General features: G+C 44.4%; 1 pseudogene; it reads right to left on the bottom strand.

The window, feature by feature from the left end:
• LOC111982721 (chordin-like) overlaps positions 1 to 23,605 on the bottom strand; it is a 45,583-nt pseudogene extending 21,978 nt beyond the window's left edge.
• Positions 23,606 to 24,535: the final 930 nt, after the last annotated feature.

Below are 24,535 nucleotides of genomic sequence, written 5' to 3'. Positions count from 1 at the left end.
GACCCAAACTTAACGAAAGCTTTGACTATGTACAGACTGTGAGCATAGCCTTGCTATTGAGAAAGGATGCCGTAGGCAAACCTGGCTCCCAAGAGAAGACAGGCTATGTGCACACTGCCCACAAAATGAGGTGGAAACTGAGCTGCACTTCATAACCTCCTGCCAAATGTATGACCATATTAYAGACACATATTTCCCTCAGATTACACAGATCCACAAAGAATTAGAAAACAAACCCAATTTTGATAAACTCCCATATCTATTGGGTGAAATACCACAGTCTGCCATCACAGCAGCAAGATGTGTGACCTGTTGCCACAAGAAAAGGGCAACCAGTGAAAAACAAACACCATTGTAAATACAACCCATATTTARGTTGATTTATTTTCCCTTTTGTACTTAAACTATTTGCACATAATATGACATTTGAAAAGTCTTTATTCTTTTGGAACTTTTGTGAGTGTAATGTTTGCTGTAATTTATTGTTTATTCCACTTTTGTTTATTATCTATTTCACTTGCTTTGGCAATGCAAACATATGTTTCCCATGCCACTAAAGCCCCTTAAATTGAAATTGAGTTGAGCGCGAGAGAGAGAGGGGCAGAAAAGGGTGAGCATGAGAAAGGGAGAATAAGAGGAGGGACAGAGAGAAAGAGAGCAATGAGGAGGAAGGAAGGTGGGAGAAAGGGGGAAGACAGAGGTTAGGATGCTAATGATTGGTTGGACACATCTGCCWTGTGGCTTGTTGTAAAGTGTACTTGTACTTGTTAATTAGTCCTAAATGGAACGTTCAGCGGACTTTCTGCCCATGGCTCTARGGCTCCACGGCAGATTGCTGTTTGTGTCAGACCTGTTTGCTATTCAAACTGCCGGACCTTAGTGGGTTTGTGTGTTCTTACAAATTTCTTTCTCTCATTCTAATCACTGGCAGCTAAGACAAAATCATCAACCAGGCCACCTGCAAATATGTTAGCGTGTAACGATGTGTTTGTTTGAGGGTGTGTGAGGGTGTGTGTGTCCTCACAAACTTTAATTTTTCACCAAAACGTCTCTGAAAACACAAGACCACCTGCTAGTGAGAGCGCGTGTCTGTGTGGCCTCACACTGGCTAAGTGAGCAATCAACACTCACACACACACACACACACACACACACACACACACACACACACACACACACACACACACACACACACACACACCCTCCCTGCCTCCTCTCTTCCACCTGTCATCGTTCCATCTCGAGAATATCCTCAATTTTTCCAATAATGCATGATCAAACTGAAGGGTGTGGGTTGACATTAAGAGTGAGGTATGGTTTAGAGTGGTTGAGTTATGGTTGTGGTCCTACTCACCCGCCGCGTAATCTCTCCTCTGGTGTTGACCTTGGTGCTGACCTGGATGAAGGCTTCCCTCTGTCCAGGTGACGCAACAACTCTACACTGATGTCCTTCAACACACCCTGGGCCTGAGAGAGAGACACAGAGAGAGAGAGAGAGAGAGAAGAGAGACAGAAAGACAACAGAGAGCGAGACAGATATACAGAGAGAGAGAGAGAGAGAGAGTTGTTGTAGCTGTTATTAATGGTAATCCCATGTCCACTACTACTATATTATTGCTGTTAGTCCACCATTTATTATTAATATAATATATATATATTTTGTGTATATATATACATATATATTTTATTGAAATTTTCGATATGTATACTTTGACAATGTAAGTAATAATAACTTGCCATGTCAATAAAGTCAATTGAATTGAATTGAATTGAATTGAATTGAGAGAGAGAATGGAACATATAGACATTCTCTATATCATACTGTCATGACAAAGTTGTTATGTGTGTTTGTTTGTGATATTCATGTTGTTCCTCTGCCTACCTGAGAACCGTAGAACCCTGTCAGTAGTCTCTGTGATTGGTGCTGTGTTCGTCTAGTTCTCCGATTTCAGCCAATCCGTGGAGGTGGGCGTTGACTGTGAGGTCATCAGCTTTGCTGAGCCTGCCACCACGATCTCATAATGGAGGTGACAGCGCTCGTCCACAGACACCCAGGCATGGCCCCCAGCACTGTCAGGACTGGAGGAGCCACAAACTGGCCTGCCAGAGGGACAGGGATCTCTGGCGAAGAGAGGGTAGAGGGTTAAATATGAAAAGCAAAAGACTAGAGTTAAAGAGAATAATGTCAAATTGGGATCAATGTTTTTCACTCAAACATGGACTGGAGTTGTCTTCAGATACTTTATGAAGAAGATTCTGTGGGACACTGTGACTCTACTCTAGAGGACTGGAGTTGTTCTTCAGATACTTTATGAAGAAGATTCTGTGGACACTGTGACTCTACTCTAGAGGACTGGAGTTGTCTTTCAGATACTTTATGAAGAGATTCTGTGGACACTGTGACTCTACTCTAGAGGATGGAGTTGTCTTTCAGATACTTTATGAAGAGATTCTGTGGACACTGTGACTCTACTCTAGAGGACTGGAGTTGTCTTTCAGATACTTTATGAAGAGATTCTGTGGACACTGTGACTCTACTCTAGAGGACTGGAGTTGTCTTTCAGATACTTTATGAAGAGATTCTGTGGACACTGTGACTCTACTCTAGAGGACTGGAGTTGTCTTTCAGATACTTTATGAAGAGATTCTGTGGACACTGTGACTACTCTAGAGGACTGAGTTGTCTTTCAGATACTTTATGAAGAGATTCTGTGGACACTGTGACTCTACTGTAGAGGACTGGAGTTGTCTTTCAGATACTTTATGAAGAGATTCTGTGGACACTGTGACTTCTACTCTAGAGGACTGGAGTTGTCTTTCAGATAACTTTATGAAGAGATTCTGTGGACACTGTGACTACTCTAGAGGACTGGATTGTCTTTCAGATACTTATGAAGAGATTCTGTGGAAACTGTGACTCTACTCTAGAGGACTGGAGTTGTCTTTCAGATACTTTATGAAGAGATTCTGTGGACACTGTGACTACTCTAGAGGACTGGAGTCTTTCAGATACTTTATGAAGAGATTCTGTGGACACTGTGACTCTACTCTAGAGGACTGGAGTTGTCTTTCAGATACTTTATGAAGAGATTCTGTGGACACTGTGACTCTACTCAAGGACTGGAGTTGTCTTTCAGATACTTTATGAAGAGATTCTGTGGACACTGTGACTCTACTCTAGAGGACTGGAGTTGTCTTTCAGATACTTATGAAGAGATTCTGTGGACACTGTGACTCTACTCTAGAGGACTGGAGTTGTCTTTCAGATAACTTTATGAAGAGATTCTGTGGACACTGTGACTCTCTAGAGGACTGGAGTTGTCTTTCAGATACTTTATGAAGAGATTCTGTGGACACTGTGACTCTACTCTAGAGGACTGGAGTTGTCTTTCAGATACTTTATGAAAGAGATTCTGTGGACACTGTGACTCTACTCTAGAGGACTGGAGTTGTCTTTCAGATACTTTATGAAGAGATTCTGTGACGACTGTGACTCTACTCTAGAGGACTGGAGTTGTCTTTCAGATACTTTATGAAGAGATTCTGTGACACTGTGACTCTACTCTAGAGGACTGGAGTTGTCTTTCAGATACTTATTGAAGAGATTCTGTGGACACTGTGACTACTCTAGAGGACTGGAGTTGTCTTTCAGATACTTTATGAAGAGATTCTGTGGACACTGTGACTCTACTCTAGAGGACTGGAGTTGTCTTTCAGATACTTTATGAAGAGATTCTGTGGACACTGTGACTCTACTCTAGAGGACTGGAGTTGTCTTTCAGATACTTTATGAAGAGATTCTGTGGACACTGTGACTCTACTCTAGAGGACTGGAGTTGTCTTTCAGATACTTTATGAAGAGATTCTGTGGACACTGTGACTCTACTCTAGAGGACTGGAGTTGTCTTTCAGATACTTTATGAAGAGATTCTGTGGACACTGTGACTCTACTCTAGAGGACTGGAGTTGTCTTTCAGATACTTTATGAAAGATTCTGTGGACACTGTGACTCTACTCTAGAGGACTGGAGTTGTCTTTCAGATACTTTATGAAGAGATTCTGTGGACACTGTGACTCTACTCTAGAGGACTGGAGTTGTCTTTCAGATACTTTATGAAGAGATTCTGTGGACACTGTGACTCTACTCTAGAGGACTGGAGTTGTCTTTCAGATACTTTATGAAGAGATTCTGTGGACACTGTGACTCTACTCTAGAACTGGGAGTTGTCTTTCAGATACTTTATGAAGAGATTCTGTGGACACTGTGACTCTACTCTAGAGGACTGGAGTTGTCTTTCAGATACTTTATGAAGAGATTCTGTGGACACTGTGACTCTACTCTAGAGACTGGAGTTGTCTTTCAGATACTTTATGAAGAGATTCTGTGGACACTGTGACTCTACTCTAGAGGACTGGAGTTGTCTTTCAGATACTTTATGAAGAGATTCTGTGGACACTGTGACTCTACTCTAGAGGACTGGAGTTGTCTTTCAGATACTTTATGAAGAGATTCTGTGGACACTGTGACTCTACTCTAGAGGACTGGAGTTGTCTTCAGATACTTTATGAAGAGATTCTGTGGACACTGTGACTCTACTCTAGAGACTGGAGTTGTCTTTCAGTACTTTATGAAGAGATTCTGTGGACACTGTGACTCTACTCTAGAGGACTGGAGTTGTCTTTCAGATACTTTATGAAGAGATTTCTGTGGACACTGTGACTCTACTCTAGAGGACTGGAGTTGTCTTTCAGATACTTTATGAAGAGATTCTGTGGACACTGTGACTCTACTCTAGAGACTGGAGTTGTCTTTCAGATACTTTATGAAGAGATTCTGTGGACACGTGACTCTACTCTAGAGGACTGGAGTTGTCTTTCAGATACTTTATGAAGAGATTCTGTGGACACTGTGACTCTACTCTAGAGGACTGGAGTTGTCTTTCAGATACTTTATGAAGAGATTCTGTGGACACTGTGACTCTACTCTAGAGGACTGGAGTTGTCTTTCAGATACTTTATGAAGAGATTCTGTGGACACTGTGACTCTACTCTAGAGGACTGGAGTTGTCTTTCAGATACTTTATGAAGAGATTCTGTGGACACTGTGACTCTACTCTAAGGACTGGAGTTGTCTTTTCAGATACTTTATGAAGAGATTCTGTGGACACTGTGACTCTACTCTAGAGGACTGGAGTTGTCTTTCAGATACTTTATGAAGAGATTTGTGGACACTGTGACTCTACTCTAGAGGACTGGAGTTGTCTTTCAGATACTTTATGAAGAGATTCTGTGGACACTGTGACTCTACTCTAGAGGACTGGAGTTGTCTTTCAGATACTTTATGAAGAGATCTGTGGACACTGTGACTCTACTCTAGAGGACTGGAGTTGTCTTTAGTACTTTATGAAGAATTCTTGGACACTGTGACTCTACTCTAGAGGACTGGAGTTGTCTTTCAGATACTTTATTGAAGAGATTCTGTGGACACTGTGACTCTACTCTAGAGGACTGGAGTTGTCTTTCAGATACTTTATGAAGAGATTCTGTGGACACTGTGACTCTACTCTAGAGGACTGGAGTTCGCCACCCCTGACCTTTGCATTTACTCAACCTAAGCGTATTTGAGTTATGCTACAGTGAAACCCAAACCAGTCCCTCACCCTTACCATCMCTCTCAGAGGGCCCTCCGTTGTCACGTGTTACTGAGGAAACTCAGAGGGTGACTTTCAGATTGGTGAGGGGATCAATAAAACCATCAACTTTGGGACACACATGACTTGAATCATGCGATTCATGTTACACATTTAAATAATAAAACGGCATGAAATTCAAATGATAAAAATTTTCCTTTCGTTTTACAAGATATAAACCTCAGTAACTGTTAAACATTGATTTCGAGGCTTGACACATGTAACGTATGAAATACCTCCCAATCTAAGACAGGTGGCTAATATTTATGCGAGCCTATCCATTCAGTTGTGTGAAATTCCGCAAACTCAAAAATAATGCGGTGTCAGRGTAGCTGGCTTTCGGAGGGCTAATTAGTACCTACACCTTCCATAATTTTGACTCCGTCAGCTTTGTGCATATGGTGGAGGCGCGTATGAATCCACAACTGGAGGGGCGAGGGGAAGGGGGTGCTTTAGGATTCAGCCCTAGTGCTCTGGTCTGAGGTCAGTGTCTCACCGTGTCTGGGTGCCTCCAGGCCGCTGTAGAGCAGGGCTTTGATCTGTCCGCGTAGCTCRCCCTCCTGGCTGTGTGCGGTAGCCACGTTGATGAACAGTTCATTCTGCAGCAGCATGTGGATGTGACGCGCCTCTACACGGCTCCAGCTTCCAGCTGCCCGCCCGCTGGGTCTGTCGAACTCTGGAGTTAGGTCGTACAGCACGGAGCGCTTACTGCGCCGCCGAGGCTTTAACTCGATGGTCAAACCCATCACCTCACTAGATACCCCCACTAGCTGGACCTGTGGACGGAGCAGGATATGGGTTGGTTTGGTGGTTCAGTTCAGTGTGGTTTGTTTGGTTCAGTTATGTAAATAGTGACAGTACAATTCCATTTGATTCAGTTCTTTAAAGTTCAAGTCAATTCAGTTCAGTTCAGATCCATACCTGGTAGTCCAGGGTGCCGTTATCATGGAGATGAAAGAATGCTGATCCCACACCGCCTGTCTTCCCTGCTGTCAATGCATCACCACTGGACATGACACTCTGGATGGCTGGAGAGAGAAAGAGAGGGAGTAGAGGAGGGAAAGAGAAAAATGAGAGAGAGAAAATGTTTTAGTAAATATTTTCTTAAATCCTTGCTTTTACATAACAGATGAACACGCAGTGCCACACTTGGACCTTTTCATGTTTCCAAAAAGTAAATTGAAGGTGAAACGAGAAAGGATGATGAGAGAGTGAGTAGGTTCTCCCTGACTCTGACCTCAAAACATTGTTCCCTTTCCATTTCACACCCAGATGACTACAGACTAATCTGAGTGTGATGATGAGGCAGCTCTTGCATGCGAGATGAGGCAATGCTCTCTGTCGTGTTATAATTCACCATGTTAMTCTGGAGAGCCAGACAGAGGGGAGCCGAGAGAGGGCCAGAACACATTCTCTCACGTCTCCCCTGTAGAAAGATGCGCGCACACACACACACCATGTCATCCCTCCACCAGTGGGGACAATCACGGGGAATGAATACAGCACAACCCGTCCACACAGAACTTTAGGGTGAGGGTATGTGTTTGTCATCTCAAAAGAGAGAATTGTAGCTTAAATGGTGTACCCCCACCTGCTAACCCATAACCTTGGGATGAGGTAACCCTTGTTGAACATGGAGGGGCTTAGAAGACAGACAGGGAAAGACAAATAGAGAAGGAAAATAAAAGAAGGGACAAAGAAAGGCAGAATGGGAGTGATACAGGGGGAAGCAGTTCAAGACAGAGAAAGAACAGATCAAGATGGAGAGAAAGGCAGAGAGAGAGATGTAAGGAGAGAGTGAAACAAGTGTGTTGGGTTGAATTCTTCACACATAACGTCAAGCTGTTAATCATGGAGGTGGAACACCAGTATGGAGAGTGAAGTCCTGCAGAATGTGACCGTGGCAGTGCCCAGGGTGTGTGTGTGTGTGTTCGTGTTTTCGTGTGTGCGTATGAAAAAGACAACGTGTGTGTGAGTGTGATCTAAGTATATAAGTATGTTTGTGTTAGAGTCGCTTGAATGGAACATGTGCGTGCCGAAATGTCTCAGACTTTGTCTACGACACACACCAGCGCTCCCCGTCTTGGTGGAGCACCAAGTCAAAAAGCGGAGCTATAAACATGGTTTTACTCCAGTGATAAGACTTGAAAGAATGAAGAGATGGAAGGAAGGAGGGAGTATTTTGTAGAAGAGTGAGAATCGCTAAAAACAACCATGGAGGAAAAGAAGGAGAACAAGTGAACTGAAAYACAAAACACATTCCTCCTACAGTAGGTCTCTGACTGGCCTCAGTTCAGGTGTGACAGGATGACAGAAAGATGGATAGAACTCATAAAATGAGCAATGAAGGTTGTTTGTGTGATGTTGAGCGACTCGAGTAACTTCCAAACAAATCGATTCAACCCATCACCTGTCTGAGTGGCTGACTGTTCGCTTATTGTTTGATTGTTCTACATAAAGGGGTGTGGCGCTTACTGTCACATGACTTCCTGCCGGTGATGAAGCCGGAGATGTGTCGGGGTTCCTGGCTCTCAGTTTCCACGGTGATCACCAGCTGGCCCCTTGACAACCAGAAGAGCTCCCGACTGTTCAGGTCTGTCAGCACCTCAGCAAAGTCTGTGTCCTAAAGGTAGAGAGTTGGAGAAATGGTGATACAACGTCAGAACAACCAAACCCAAATCTCTTACTAGACTTATCACAAACAAACACAGAAAGGTGATAATAGATAACAGATCATTGATAAACTCACAAACACACACATACAGACACTGAAACACACTAATTATGTCACTACAACACACTCTCTGTCTCTCTCAACAACCCCCCCATCACACATACATACACACACACAGTCTCACATAAACTCAACACACACCGACAATATGGCTTGCATTGGGGTTAATATCTCACACATTGCATCCACTTTCATATCCTTTCAACCGCCAGAGTTTGAGATAGACAGAGTTTGAGATAGACAGAGTTTGAGATAGACAGAATTTGAGATAGACAGAGTTTGAGATAGACAGAGTTTGTATTAATATGACAGATGTATGACCGTGGTAAATAAACGTGACTTTTATGGCTCCATTTCACTACACATATCCATCCGTGTACTATAAATCGATGGACAGGGTTGAGCCAAAAGAGGGAGAGAGGGATGGAGGGATGAAGGGAGAGAGGGAAGGAAAGAAAGGATAGAGGAAGGTGTAATTGAGACATTTGTAGAGTAAAAAGCATGATTGGAAATGAAAGGAAAGTGAAAAGGACAGTAATATATTAAGAGCAGGAAAGGCAGTAGAATGTATAAATATTTTGTGTGTGTGTGTGTGTGTGTGTGTGTAAAACAGAAAGAGGGGCACATCAACTCTCAGATTCACATAATTCCCACCAGATTAAAAACAGACTCCTCTTTCATCCCTCCTCCTCCCTCTATCCCTTCCTCTTTTCCTCCCCCCTCCCTCCCCCTTTCTGATCCCACAGACAACTAACCACTGACATGTGTGAGGAGTGTGCATGTCTTTTCATTCTCTCTCACTTTCTCCTTTCTGTCTCTCATCCCCCCATCTCTTCCTCACTACATGTCTCTTACAACCCCTCTCCACTCTCTCTCTTTCTATTTCTCTGTCCATCCCGTGTCTCTATGGAGGTTTAACAGTGATCTTCAGTACTGACAACAGCAGTAGGATGTGGGGAAGTGACCACATCCATCTCAGCGGGACAGTGTGTCCACGATGTCATCTGTTTCCCCTTTCCTCCGCCTCTTGGCTTGTTCCTAAGTGTGTATTTCCCCCCTTTCCTCCCCCCTCTTGGCTTGTCCCTATGTGTATTTCCCCCCGTTTCCTCCCCCCTCTTGCTTGTCCCCTAAGTGTGTTTCCCCCCTTTCCTCCCGCTCTTGGCTTGTCCCTAATGTGTTTTCCCCCCTTTCCTCCCCCTCTTGGTTTGTCCCTGATGTGTGTTTCCCCCCGTTCCTCCCGCCTCTTGGCTTGTCCCTAATGTGTTTTCCCCCCTTTCCTCCCCCTCTTTGGCTTGTCCTATGTGTATTTCCCCCTTCCCTCCCCCTCTTGGCTTGTCCTAATGTGTGTTTCCCCCCTTCCTCCGCCTCTTGGCTTGTCCCCTATGTGTATTCCCCCCTTTCCTCCCGCCTCTTGGCTTGTCTCCTAATGTGTATTTCCCCCCTTTCCTCCCGCCTCTGGCTTGTCCTAATGTTTCCCCCTTTCCTCCGCCTCTTGGCTTGTCCCTAATGTGTTTCTCCCCTTCCTCCCGCCTCTTGGCTTGTCCCTGTTGTGTATTCCCCCCTTTCCTCCCCCTCTTGGCTTGTCCCTAATGTGTATTTCCCCCTTTCCTCCCGCCTCTTGGCTTGTCCCTAATGTGTATTTCCCCCCTTTCCCCCGCCTCTTGGCTTGTCCCTAGATGTGTATTCCCCCCTTTCCTCCCCCTCTTGGCTTGTCCCTAATGTGTGTTCCCCCTTTCCTCCCGCCTCTTGCTTGTCCCTAATTCGTGTTTCCCCTTAATGGTTCAGGTACAAATCTGGTTTGGTGAGGACAAGTGATCTCTAGATCCTGTCCTGTCCTGTCTGTCTTCTTTCAAAATTATGTCATTGTTTTTAATAAAATGGATAACCTTAGTTAAATAAAGTAATCTCTTAGTTAATAATAATGATAAATAAAATAATTTATTTTAGAAGCACTTTTCATTATACAGTAATAATCTCCAATTGGCCATAAAAATTACATTTAAAAAATTGTGTGTCGGTGTGTGTGTTGTGTGTGGTGTCTGTGTTGCGTGCGGTGTGCGTGTAAGTTATATAACAACATAGGCGGTGACGTTAGCATGGATCTCCTCAGGACGTGTTTGGCGGTACTGCAGTCGCACCTGGATGGGCACCAGCGGGGAGTCTATAGGCCGAGAGAGAGAGCCAGAAACAACTCAGTCCCGCTCAGCCTCCTAATATCCCTACGTCCCAGTCCCAAAAACACCTCTAGTCTCGTCTACGCCCCTAGTACTCCTCAGTCCCCAGTCCCAAAAAACCAACCTCAAGTCCTCTCGTCTCTAAGATACTCCCAGTCCCATCCAAAAAAACCATTAGTCTCTCAGCCCCTAAGTTACTCCTGCTCCCCAGTCCCACACAACCTCTAGTCTCTCTCACGCCTAAGTTACTCCCTAGTCCCAGCCAACAACTCTAACTCTCACCTAGTTACCTCCCAATCCCAACACTAAGGTCTCTCCCCTAGTTCTCCTGTCAATCCAAAACAACCTCTAGTTACTTCAGCCCAATTACTCCCTATCCCAGTCCCAAAACCAACCTCTAGTCTCTCAGTCTCAGCCCTAGTTAACGTCCTAGTCCCCAGTCCAAACACAACCTCTAGTCTCTCAGCCCCCTAAGTTACTCCCGTACCCCAGGTCCCAAAACAACCTTAGTCTTCTCTAGCCCCTAAGTTACTCCAGCGAAGGGCAGATAGAGGCAATTACAAGCAGAATAAATATAATTACTAGCAAGTCGTTAAGGAACAATTCTTATTTTACAATGACAGCCTAACCGAGAACATGGGTTAACTGACTTGTCAGCGGTCAGAACGCCAGATTATTTACCTATTTGTCGCTCAGATTCGACCCAGCAACTTTTGGTTATGGCCCATGCTCTAACCCACTCAGGCTACCTGCCGTCCCTAAAAATTCAAGTGATTGAGTTGCTCCCTATCACTCCTCCTATCCTCTCCTATCTATGTTGTATCCTCCTCCGTCCCTCTCTCTACTTCTCTGTCTGTGTGATCAGTCCTCCCTCTCCTCCTCTCTAACTCTCTCTCTCTCTGTTGTATCAGTCTCCCTCCTCTCTCTCATCCTTCTACGTACTTCTCTGTCTGTTTGTCACAGTCCCCTCCTCCCCTCCTTCGCCTTGCTGTCTCTCCCTCCCTCTTACCGTTCTACTTGCTCTCTGTTATCAGTCCCCCTCCCTCATCTCCCTCTCTACTTACTCTTTACTCGTACTCTGTTGGTTATCATGTCCTCCCTCCACCATGCCTCCCTCCCTCTCTTACCTTCTCTCTCTCTGTTGTATCAGTCCTCCCTCCCCTCTCTCCTCTACTTACTCTTCTCTCTCTTGTGTTGATATCATCCTCCCTCCATCTCATCCCTCCCTCTGCTTACTTCTCTGTCTGTGTGTACCAGTCCCTCCCTCCCCTTCCCTCTCTTACTTCGTCTCTCTCTGTGTGTAATCGCTCTCCCTCTCTCCCTCTCATTACTTATCTGTCTGTGTTGTCTCAAGGTCCTCCCCCCCCGTCCCCTCCCTCTCCCCTCTCCCTCCTCTCTTACTTTCTCTCTCTTGTATCAGTCCTCCCTACCCTTCTCTCTCCCTCTACTTACTTCTCTGTCTGTGTTGTATCGTCCTCCCCTCCCCTCTCCTTCCCTCTCTTACTCTCTCTCTCTGTTGAATCAGTCCTCCCTCCTCTCCCTCCTCTCTTACTTCTCTGCTGTGTTGTATCAGTCCTCCTCCCTCCCTCTCTCTCCCTCTTTACTTCCTCTCTCTGTTGTACCAAGTCCTCCCCTCCTCTCTCTCCATCTCTTACTTCTCTGTCTGTGTTGTATCAGTCCTCCTCTCCCTCTTCTCTTCTTTCTCTCTCTCCTCTCTCTCCTATCTCACCTCTCATGTTGTCATCAGTCCTCCCTCCCTCCTTCTCACCTCCCTCCTCTTCTCTCCTTCTCTCTCCCTCTCTCACCTCTCCTCTCTATGTTGCTATCATGTCCCTGTCAGAGAAGAACGAGTGAAGTATTCTCTGTGTCCCTCAGAGTCCAGCATGGCGATGCCTCCATCACCGAATGCTCCTCTTGAGTCAGAGTGGGAGCTGAACGTCTCTGCGGGGTCAACACAGATATCAACACTCCACATTATAAACACACATAAATATAATACACACACCACCTTCTTTTCACTGGCAGTCATTACTGAACGTTTGTCCTTGTTGAAATGTAACACAAATGTATTGTACTTTGTATCCCTCCTTTAACTCAAGTGGTTGTGATATTTCGGCATTACCTGTACACATATTCACATAAAGTCTACCTCATGAAAATATTGAGACTACTTCTACCCACATTTAAACAGATACACAACACACTTCATAGCACCCACGAATACACCCCCCCACACACACACACACACACAAACACACACCCACATACACACTCAATCACCTGCGAACAGTGCTCTGTGTTTGATGATCTTTCCTTCGATCACCTCCCGTCTACCGGTGGCCTGTTGTCATATGTACCGAAGTTGTTCGCCTGTATCCTTGTCCACGGGTGAGATCGGGGAAGATTCTATTCCACACTCCGCCGAGACCTCTGAAAACATATACAACACCAGAGTGACACACAGTCCACATGTTCTTACAAGGCTGGGGTATGGAGGTGTGTGTTGTGGTTTCTACCAGGCAGGTGGTTGAGTGGTGTGTCGTTTCTCATCCAGGCTGGAGTTGGCATGTGTGGTGTGTCTCATCCAGGCTGGGTTGGATTGTTTTTGTGTGTGTGTGTTCTCCATCCAAGGCTGGTTGGAGTTGTGTGTGGTGTTCTCATCCCAGGCTGGGTTGGAGGTGTGTGTGTGTTCTCATCCAAGGCTGGGGTTGTGGAGTGTGTGGTTCTCACTCCAAGGCTGGGGTTGGACGTGATGTGGTGTTTCTCATCAAGCTGGGGTTGGAGTGTGTGTCGGTTTTCTCCATTCCAAGGCTGGGGTTGGAAGTGTGTGTGTGTTCTCAATCCAAGGCTTGGGTTGTGAGTGTGTGGTGTTTCCATTCCAAGGCTGGGTTGAGTGAGTGGTTGTCTCCTCCAAGGCTCGGGGGTATGGGTGTGTCGTTTTGCTCATCCAGAGCTGGTTGGGAGTGTTGTGGTGTTCTTATCCCAAGGCTGGGTTGAGTGTTGGTGTTTCATCATCCAAGGCTGGGTTTGAGTGTGTGTTTCTGCATCCCCAAGGCCTTGGGGTTAGATGTGTGGTGTTCAAAGCCGTTGGATGTGTTCTCATCCAAGGCTGGGGTTGGAGTGTGTTGGTTGTCTCATCCAAGGCTGGTGAGTGTGTGTGGTGTCTCACTCCAAGGCTGGGGTTGGAGTGTGTGTGTTCTCATCCAAGCTGGGGTGGAGTGTGTGGTGTTCTCATCAGGCTGGGTTAGAGTGTGTGGGTCTCATCCAAGCTGGGGTTAGTAGGTGTGTGTGTTCCTCATCCAAGGCTGGGGTTGTAGAGTGTGTGTGTGTTCTCATCCAAGGCTGGGGTTAGAGTGTGGGTTGTGTTCTATGCCAGGCTGGGGTTGGAGTGTGTGTGTTCTCATCCCAGGCTGGGTTGGGTGTGTGTGTTCCATCCAAGGCTGGGGTTAGAGTGTTGTGTTCTCATCCAAGGCTGGGGTTGAGAGTGTGTGTGGTGTTCTCATCCAAGGCTGGGGTTGGAGTGTGTGGTGTTCTCATCCAAGCTGGGTTGGAGTGTTGTGTGTTCTCATCCAGGCTGGGGTTGGAGTGTGTGGTGTTCTCATCCAAGGCTGGGGTTGGAGTGTGTGTGTGTTCTCATCCAAGGCTGGGGTTGGAGGTGTGTGTGGTGTTCTCATCCAAGGCTGGGGTTGGAGTGTGTGGTTGTTCTCATCCAAGGCTGGGGTTGGAGTGTGTGTGTGTTCTCATCCAAGGCTGGGGTTGGAGTGTGTGTGTGTTCTCATCCAAGGCTGGGGTTGGAGTGTGTGGTGTTCTCATCCAAGGCTGGGGTTGAGTGTGTGTGTGTTCTCATCCAGGCTGGGGTTGGAGTGTGTGTGTGTTCTCATCCAAGGCTGGGGTTGGAGTGTGTGTGGTTCTCATCCAAGGCTGGGGTTGGAGTGTGTGGTGTTCTCACCAAGGCTGGGGTTGGAGTTGTGTGTGTGTTCATCCAAGGCTGGGGTGGAGTGTGTGTGTGTTCTCATCCAAGGCTGGGGTGAGTGTGTGTGGTGTTCTCATCCAAGGCTGGGGTTGGAGTGTTGTGTGTTCTCATCCAAGGCTGGCGTTGGAGTGCTGTGTGGTGTTCTCAATCCAAGGCTGGGGTTGGATGTGTTGTGTGTTCTCCATCCAAGGCTGGGGTTGGAGTGTGTGTGTGTTCTCATCCAAGGCTGGGTTGATGGTGTGTGTGTGTTTCTCACCAGGCTGGGTTGGAGTGTGTGGTGTTCTCATCCAAGGCTGGGGTTGGAGTGTGTGGTGTTTCTCATCCAAGGCTGGGTTGGAGTGTGTGTGTGTTCTCATCCAAGCTGGGTTGGAAGTGTGTGTTGTCTCATCCAAGGCTGGGGTTGGAGTGTGTGTGTGTTCTCATCACAAGGCTGGGGTTGGAGTGTGTGTGGTGTCTCATCCAAGGCTGGGGTGGGAGTGTGTGTGTGTTCTCATCACCAGCTGGGGTTGGAGTGTGTGTGTTCTCATCCAAGGCTGGTTGATGTGTGTGTGTTCTCATCCAAGGCTGGGGTTGGAGTGTGTGGTGTTCTCATCCAAGGCTGGGGTTGGAGTGTGTGTGTGTTCTCATCCAAGGCTGGGGTAGAGTGTGTGGTGTTCTCATCCAAGGCTGGGGTTGGAGTGTGTGTGGTGTTCTCATCCAAGGCTGGGGTTAGAGTTGTGTGGTGTTCTTATCAAGCGGGGGTTGGAGTGTGTGGTGTTCTCATCCAAGGCTGGGGTGTGGAGTGTGTGTGTGTTCTCATCCAAGGCTGGGGTTAGAGTGTGTGGTGTTCTCATCCAAGGCTGGGGTTGAAGTGTGGTGTGTTTCATCCAAGGCTGGGGTTGGAGTTGTGTGGGTTCTCATCCAAGGCTGGGTTGGAGTGTGTGTGTGCTCTATCCAAGGCTGGGGTTGAGTGTGTGTGGTGTTCTTACCAAGGCTGGGGTGAGTGTGTGGGTTTCACCAGGCTGGGTTGAGTGTGTGTTCTTATCCAAGGCTGGGGTTGGAGTGTGTGTGGTGTTCTTATCCAAGGCTGGGCTGAGAGTGTGTGTGTGTGTGTTGGTGCTTCTGCCATAGTTACAGTTTACAACGGACTCAAACAAGCCTGCATGTGCTCTTTTATTTCTCTCCAACACACACAACACACAGTTCCATCTGTGGAAAAGATCAGCCCGTTGAGACTCTGGACTCTATCTCAGCCCCAGGCCACAAACAACGAACCCTCCGTAAAAAAATATTTGCATTGGAGGGGAAGAAATGTGTCGACGGACACCACACCTCATAACTCACAGTCCAGGATAATCTCCTCTTATAATTATAAATGTGCTCGCGTCTCCCTCTCAACGGTGATGTCACACACTAACCCCCCACCCCCCCAACCCCCGAGATATGATCTGTGCGCAAACCCCTCCCCCTTCCCCGGCCTGCTCCCCTTTTAAGTAAACTGTATCCTCCTTTCTCGTTGTCTTTCTCTGTGTTTGCTCTGTGTAAAGTTAGGTGACTGTGGCAGTTCCTGTTGTTTACACCGTGTAAAGTTAGGTGACTATGCATTCCTCTTGTTTACTCTGTGTAAAGTTAGGTGACTGTGGCAATTCCTGTGTTTACTCTGTGTAAAGTTAGGTGATTGTGGTAGTTCCTTGTCCTCTCAGTCCAACAGTTACACCATTTCATTTGACCCAATAAAATCAACTGGTTATTGCACTGAGCTAAACCGTTTGTAAGTTGGCCATGCAATGTGTGTGTGAGTGTGTAAGTGAGCGCAATCATGAGTGTATTTTTTTCTGTGTGAAAGTTGTTTGTGAGAACGGCCCCATGCATTATTTATAGTAATTAAGACCTGATTACCCAAGCAATGTTCTGAGACAATAAGACAACGCTTTGACAATGCTGTGAGTGTGTGCGTGTGTGTTTTTATTATTGCAGGGTGAATTATGTCGGGCCAGTGAGAGTTTGGACCGGAGAGTCAGAGAGAGAGAGTGTTTATCGTGAGCTACTTAATCTTTTCTCTCTAGGGTACACACACATATACCACACACTCACACACATTCACAGACAAACACTTTCTCTTTCTCTCCCTGTCTTTCTCACAACATTCACCATTCACACACCACACACACACACACACACACACACACACACACACACACACACACACACACACACACAACACACACACACACACACACACACCACACACACACACACACACACACAACACACCAACACCACACATAGACATAAATAGTGGAATGTTCTACCTAGGAACAGAGAGAGTTCCTATCTCCTTACCATGTCTGAGTCTCCCTTAGGGGTCTTGTACTCAAACGCAGTGTTTCCATCTGAATCAAGGAAGACAACCCTGCTTGGTCGCCCGATCCTAGGAGAGGAGAGAGGGAAGAGTGAGGACAGGAGAGAGGGAAGATGTGAGGACAGGAAGAGAGGGAGAGAGGGAAAGATACAACTATTTTAGAGACTAGTTATTACTAATGATTATTACACACTTATCGTTAGTTTTTTTGTCCTGTCTGTCTGTCTGTCTGTCTGTCTGTCTGTTCTGTCTGTCTGTCCGTCTGTCCTGTCTGTCTGTCTGTCTGTTGTCTGTCCTGTCTGTCTGTCTGCTCTGTCTGTCTGTCTGTCTGTCTGTCTGTCTTCTGTCTGTCTTCTGTCTCTGTCTGTACTGTGCTGTGTGTGTGTTGTGCTGTGTGTGTGTGTGTGTGTGTGTGTGTGTGTGTGTGTGTGTGTGTGTGCTACCTCTGGTAGGTGATGGAGAAGGTCAGGCTGGTTCTAGTGAGAGAGAAGCGTGCCCGGGCCACACCACTGGAGCTGGGTAACCAGGAGCCTGTCACTCCCGTCAACACTGCTACAAAGTCTGGACACACACACACAGTAAAGTAAAGATGTAAATCAGAAAGACTGAATGGAGGAATGGTTTTCTTGTTACGAGGGCAGTGAGAGTATATGTGTTCTTTTATATTTTATATTTTTTTATTTTACCTTTATTTAACGAGGCAYGTCAGTTAAGAACAAATTCTTATTTTCAATGACGGCCTAGGAACTGTATATCCATGTACTGCATATCCATGTACTGTATATCTATGTAATGCATATCCATGTACTGTATATCTATGTAATGTATATCCATGTACTGCATATCCATGTACTGTATATCTATGTAATGTATATCCATGTACTTCTCAAGCATAATCAGGTATACCTGGTTCTTATCTTCAATGTAAACTGTATATTATGGTAAATGTACTATCCATGTACTTGTATCCGACCCCTCTAATAATGATAATTTCTATAGTAAAGGTAATTTATTAAATTCCTATATGTAAATCGTAATTTGTTGCTTATTTATTTCTGACTGACAGTCTGCGAATCCCTAGTGCTTATATTTCTTTCTCTTTATCTTTATTTACTTTTTTATTTTTTTATGTTAGTTATTTATTTTGTTGAATATAACAAATCATGTTACTAGTATTCATACTATGTATATGTATACGTACCCATGTCTGCAATTAATCCATGTGCTGTAATACACCACTGTACTGTACTATCATGTAAATGTATACTACAATGTAATGTATATCCAGGTACTGTATATCCATGTACTGCATATCCATGTATCTTGCTAATACTATGGTGAATGTAATGGATTACTCATGTACTGTCAAAATCTATGTAGCTGTATATCCACGTACTGGACATATCCATGTGCTGTATATCCATGTCTGTATATCTTGTAATGTATATCCATGTACTGTATATCTATGTAATGTAATTCCATGTACTGCATATCCATGTGCTGTATATCCATGTACTGTATATCCATGTAATGTATACCATGTATAGTATATCCATGTACTGTATATCCGTACTGCATATCCATGTACTGTATATCTATGTAATGTTATCCATGTCCATGTATACTATGATATCGTACTTATATCTATGTAATGTATATCCATGTACTGCTAATCCATGTGCTGTATATCCATGTACTGTATATCTATGTACTGTATATCCACGTACTGTATATCCATGTACTGTATATCTATGTACTGTATATATCGTACTGTATATCCATGTACGTAGTAATCTATGTAATGTATATCCATGTACTGTATATCTATGTACTGTATATCCACGTCTGTATATCCATGTACTATATATCCATTACTGCATATCCATGTACTGTATATCTATGTCATGTATATCATGTATGTATATCTATGTCATGTATATCCATGTACTGTATATCCATGTAATGTATATCCATGTACTGTATATCTATGTAATGTATATCCATGTACTGTATATCCATGTACTGCATCCATGTACTGTATATCTATGTAATGTATATCCATGTACTGTATATCTATGTCATGTATATCCATGTACTGTATATCTTGTAATGTATATCCATGTACTGCATATCCATGTACTGTATATCTATGTAATGTATATCCATGTACTGTATATCTATGTCATATATCCATGTACTGTATATCTATGTCATGTATATCCATGTACTGCATATCCATGTAATGTATATCCATGTACTGTATATCTATGTAATGTAATATCATGTAGTATATCCATGTACTTGTATATCTATGTACTGCTACATGTACTGTATATCATGTACTGCATGTATAATATGTGTGTGTGTGTTTCATTGCAGGTAGCCTAGCGGTTAAGAGCAATGGGCCAGTAACCAAAAGGTCACTGGTTTGAATCCCTGAACCGATAAGGTGATCAAATATGTCGATGTGCCYTTGAGCAAGGCACTTAATTGCTCCTGTAAGTCTCTCTGCTAAATGGCTAAATGTCAATGATGTAAGTCCATGCATGAATGTACAGTATGTGTGTTTGTATGCGTTGGGTCGTGCGGGTGAGTGTGCATGCTCACCAGTGCGGCTCTCCCCAGGGGAAATGTCCTCAGAGCTGAGGTATGAGCGGTCATTGTAGGTCTTGTGCAGGTCATCCTCTTTCTCCTTCTCCTGGAAGTACTCGAAGCCATCAAACATTGCCTCCACTTGCTTCCTGTCCACATCGCCTGGACAAGCACAACACCCAGGGGCACAACGTGTGAGGCGGTGGGATATTTAAACAACACCTACAGGTTGGCGTTACTTTAACATGAAGTAAGGAGAATAACAGAAAATGTTGAATGAGTGAAACAGCTAGAAAGAGTGAGAGTTACAGAGTGAAAGAGTGAGAGTTACAGAGTGAAAGAGTGAGAGTTACAGAGTGGAAGAGTGAGAGTGAAAGCGTGAGAGTGAAAGAGTGAAAGAGTGAAATAGTGAAAGAGTGAGAGTTACAGTGTGAAAGAGTGAGAGTTACAGATTGAGAGTGAAAGAGTGCGAGTGAAAGAGTGAGAGTGAAAGAGTGAAAGCGTGAGAGTGAAAGAGTGAAAGAGTGAAAGAGTGAAAGAGTGAGAGTTACAGTGTGAAAGAGTGAGAGTTACAGATTGAGAGTGAAAGAGTGAGAGTGAAAGAGTGAGAGTGAAAGAGTGAGAGTGAAAGAGTGAAAGAGTGAGAGTTACAGAGTTAAAGAGTGAGAGTTACAGAATGAAAGAGTGAAAGAGAGGAGAGGAATAATTCTAAAATGCTGATCCAAAATTCAGACAAGTGTTCTTTCAGTCATTCCTAATTCTCTCCCTCTCTAATTTCTCCCTCCATCTTCTTCTCTCCAGGTGTCTACTCCAATCCCTCGTTGGCTTGTTTGGGGGCCACGGTAACAAGGTTTGTTTCTTAGTCTGAGGAGCGGAGGAGGGTTGGCAGTGACACTAGCGTGCAATCCCAACAATGACCTGCTCTTCCACACCACTATGTGTCCTGATGTCAAGAGCACATGTCAGCGCCTCACACACTAACACACAATCTGACAGACGACTCACACACACTGAAGTACAGACACACTGAAAAGCATACTGAGAAACACACACACACACTACGAGACAGAGACAGGCTCTTAGTCACACACAGATCATCATCAAAGAGTCCAGACATAGAGAGAGAGAAAGAGAGAGAAAGAGAGAGAGAGAGAGAGCAACAGTTAGAAGGCTTGTAAGGGTTACCTTTGGGGCAGGTCTTGCAGCATTGTCCAGGTAGCAGCACTGGGTCATCACAGCTAGGCTCAGGACAGTCCTGCTTGATGTTCTTACAGCTCACCTTTCCCAACACCTTACCCTTACGACCCCTTTGCTGAAAAGAATAGATAGAAAACAACAACTTTTCATCCACACTGACCTCCTGATGATATTTGTTAAATGGGGTCATTTTGGGGGCACTAAGATAAGGAGATGATTTTGGTAATTGATTTGTTTATAATTAATGAGTTAATTATTTGATGTCCAATTTCTATCCATTGATAGTACTAGGCCCATTTGTGGAAAAGTACCCAACTGTCATACTTGAGATAAATTAAAGATACCTTAATAGAAAATGACTCAAGTAAAAGTGAAATTCACCCAGTACAATTCTACTAAAGTAAGTCTATAAGTATTTGGTTTAAAATATACTTAATTATCAAAAGTAAATGTAACTGCTAAAAGTCATCAAAAGTAAATGTAACTGCTATAAATCATTTCAAATTCCTTAAATTAAGCAAACCAGACAGCAGCATTTTCTTGTTTTTTAAATTTACGGATAACCAGGGGCACACTCCAACATTTAGACATAATTTACAAATGAAGCATGTGTGTTTAATGAGTCCAACAGATCAAAGGCAGCAGGGATYACCAGGGATGTTCTGTTGATAAGTGCATGATTTGGACCTTTTTCCTGTCCAGCTGAGCATTCAAAAAGTAATGAGTACTTTGGGGTGTCAATGAAAATGTACGGAGTAAAAAGTACAATATTTTCTTAAGGAATMAAGTAAAAGTAAAAGTTGTAAAAAATATAAATAGTAAAATACAGATACCCCAAAACTACTTAAGTAGTACTTTAAAGTATTTATTCTTAAGTACTTTACACCACTGTGTAGGCCTACAATATGGATCCACTATCCAAGATTGACATGTACTCTACTAGGCTTGTTGTTATGAAGGGTATTACTTACTGTCTCACAGTAACATTTGACACAGTGCATGACCCCAAACGGCTCCCCGAGGTCAGGGTGCCAAGTGTCCTCCAGCGAATAAAATCTTCCTCCGAATGAACATCCTGCAATCAGACCAGAAGAACCCATTTAGACAACAATACACTGGCAGGTGCTACAGTCCACATCTAAATGTAAAACTGGTGAGTAATGTGATAGCCAGGCCTATGCACTTGACAATGGGATGTGTACTGGACAGTTCACTGCAAAGTGAAAGACTGCATATTCCCACAATGGTGTCAGACAGGACGACAAAAATAGTATTCTGTGCAGCCAGACTGTGGATGTTTGACAGATAATTAATTCCGCGGCTGGTTMGGTGGATTGACTGGATACCAGAGCTCACAGGCGCATCCTGTTTCATTTAAACGGTGCAGGGGGTTAATATAAAAATACCATTCACACAACAAACACCAAGCCATTTGGATAGAGAAATACAAGGAATGCGCTTTTGGTAGCCTACCAGGGGCTATGTAATGGAAACGAATTGACGTGTTTGGTTTCGAGTATTTCAAATGATTGGAAAAGTGGTATTAATAAAAGTATTACATTATAACAAAGCCTGAATAAAAATAGCCCCAGGAACAAGTGTTTGCGCCACAACCCTCCCCTGCCGAGCTCCATATGGTTGCATCCCTCCCCCGTTTCAAGAGTCGCTGTACACCGCAGTCACCTTAGCACCTCAGGCCCACCACCGCAGCCTGGGYGTGAAGCTCCCGGGTTCCAAGGTCACTGCTGTTCATTTGATATTGTGCGGTTGCCGTAGCTGCTAGCTAACAACCTGGTTRGCATTATTCTTTCATTAAGTGACTACACTTTAAACAATCCCGTCGCGTTAGAGTTAGACAGATCACCAAGCTTTCCCGCACAACTCACTGCAATATAAATCACTGCTTGGCACAGCCAGAGAAGGACACAAAATAACTGCAGTAATGGAATGGAATGTCGATTGATTACAGTTTCCAGGATTGGATAAACGTTATTAGTGGCAGTTGTTAATACACTGCACTAACGCCTTGACTTCTCACTCCCATGGTCTCAGTGGGCCTAACAAGCAGTTTAAAGCCCTGCATGTGAACCAGATGGCTTCTCAGTGGCTATGACTAATATGTTTTCTGCAAGTTTGTTCATGAAGTAACCATAACAGTGGGCAGGTTGAGGAAGATGCAAGAAAGAAAAGATTGGGACGATAATAAGGAGAAGAGGTCTGATCKTGTGCAGTCAGACACTTTGATATACAAAATGATAGTTTAATGACGATCTTAAAAAGCTATAGACATATCAGGCTATACATTCAAACGTATATTTGGCAGATTAGCAAACGAGCACTAGGCTAGCCTATAGAGCTGAGATGCCCCTGACAGAATTCAAAACGCAGCAGGAGTCATTATAGGTAATTCTTTGAATTCAGATATTCAGCCTGAAAATAAGCGACTTTGACTGAAGTAGAAGAGGRATCTTGGCTCACCTGACATGCCCTTGGATGTTAAAGGCTCCCTCTCCGACTGGATGGGCAGAATGGGAGACTTCAGCCGTGAGGCCAGTCCAGAGTGCAGCCACGCGCAACTCATCACGCACATCAAGGAAGTCAGCGCTCCTCGAGTCTGCATACTGGAGAGGGGCAGCATCCAAAACTCGCTCCGGTTTCTCTTTTCCTMTTTTGTTCTTGAAGCTTTCACGTGTAGGTAAGTTGTCACTCCAGTAATACACCTTCCCTAAATGATCATGGATATGTTAGCATCCAAGTCACCAGATAGCCTATTCGTTGATAGTATTGAATCTTCCTATTCAGAAAATTAAGTCTCCCAAGTTATGCGAGAGAGAAAATCAGAGAAAGTGACGAAAGAGTTTGTAGGTTTTCTGAGGCAATGACTGTACCAGCCCGGAAGCGTATGTCCCGTCCGTGCGGGTCCCTTCCCACTTTATACTTTCCCTGACACTTGGAGCAGGCACCGGCAGGGAGGGGTGAGAAATAAAGGAGTGGGTGGGGTTAGATGAACGTCCTATACCTAGAGCCTATACCGCTATCTTCAAGGCTTTAGCCTACAGTAGGGGAGGGAGGAATGTGTTTCTGTGTGTCTGTGTGCAGCATTTTCTCGATTTATACAACTGCGTCTGGAGTTCAGACCTAAGTGACTTAACAGAAACACATGAACATAGTTTGAATAGTTCATGCGACGTGTTTCAATGTATGTTGGTCCTCTATCACAGAATGGCATTTTTTATTTAGCTATTTATTTATTTTGGGCCATATTAACTTCAGCTTCAAATACCTACCATTCCTACCCGAACAGTCGTGCGTTTGTGTAGCCCATTTGTAAGCCAACGGTTCGATTGAACTCCTATGTCGTTATAAAGTTACAACTAAATATAATCCTGTTTTGGATAGTGTAGGACTACTGTTCTAGACCTCTATTTAGGCAAGGTTTCTGCCCTTCATCCGATTCACATTGAATAAGAATGTCTGAAGTCATCGACAATATTGACTCATTATTTACTATTTTGTTTATAAAAACGTTATCGTGTTGTTATCAAAGTGAAAATGATATACAACATTTTATTTAGGTTTGATGTAAATTGAGCAATATGCTTCACACTCCTCCATGRTCCATTGGCGCGAGAATGTGTTGGAGAATGCGTTCAAGAGGCTTCAGTCTTGGTCCATAGGGAGGCATCACTAGCGCTCTGCTGGTCAAATTTATATTACTGTAGTGAAGTGCGCAAAGAGATTTATTTGAGGAAGTTCACAGCAAGGGTCTCGCCAATCAGTCAGTKTGTGGAACAGTAATCATCCCCCAGTGAGTGCAAATAAAGGACAACCACC

Source organism: Salvelinus sp. IW2-2015, linkage group LG22 (assembly GCF_002910315.2).
Source record: "Salvelinus sp. IW2-2015 linkage group LG22, ASM291031v2, whole genome shotgun sequence".
NCBI lineage: Eukaryota > Metazoa > Chordata > Actinopteri > Salmoniformes > Salmonidae > Salvelinus > Salvelinus sp. IW2-2015.
Note: the sequence above shows the minus strand (reverse complement) of the source record. Positions and strands in the feature narration are given on the sequence as shown.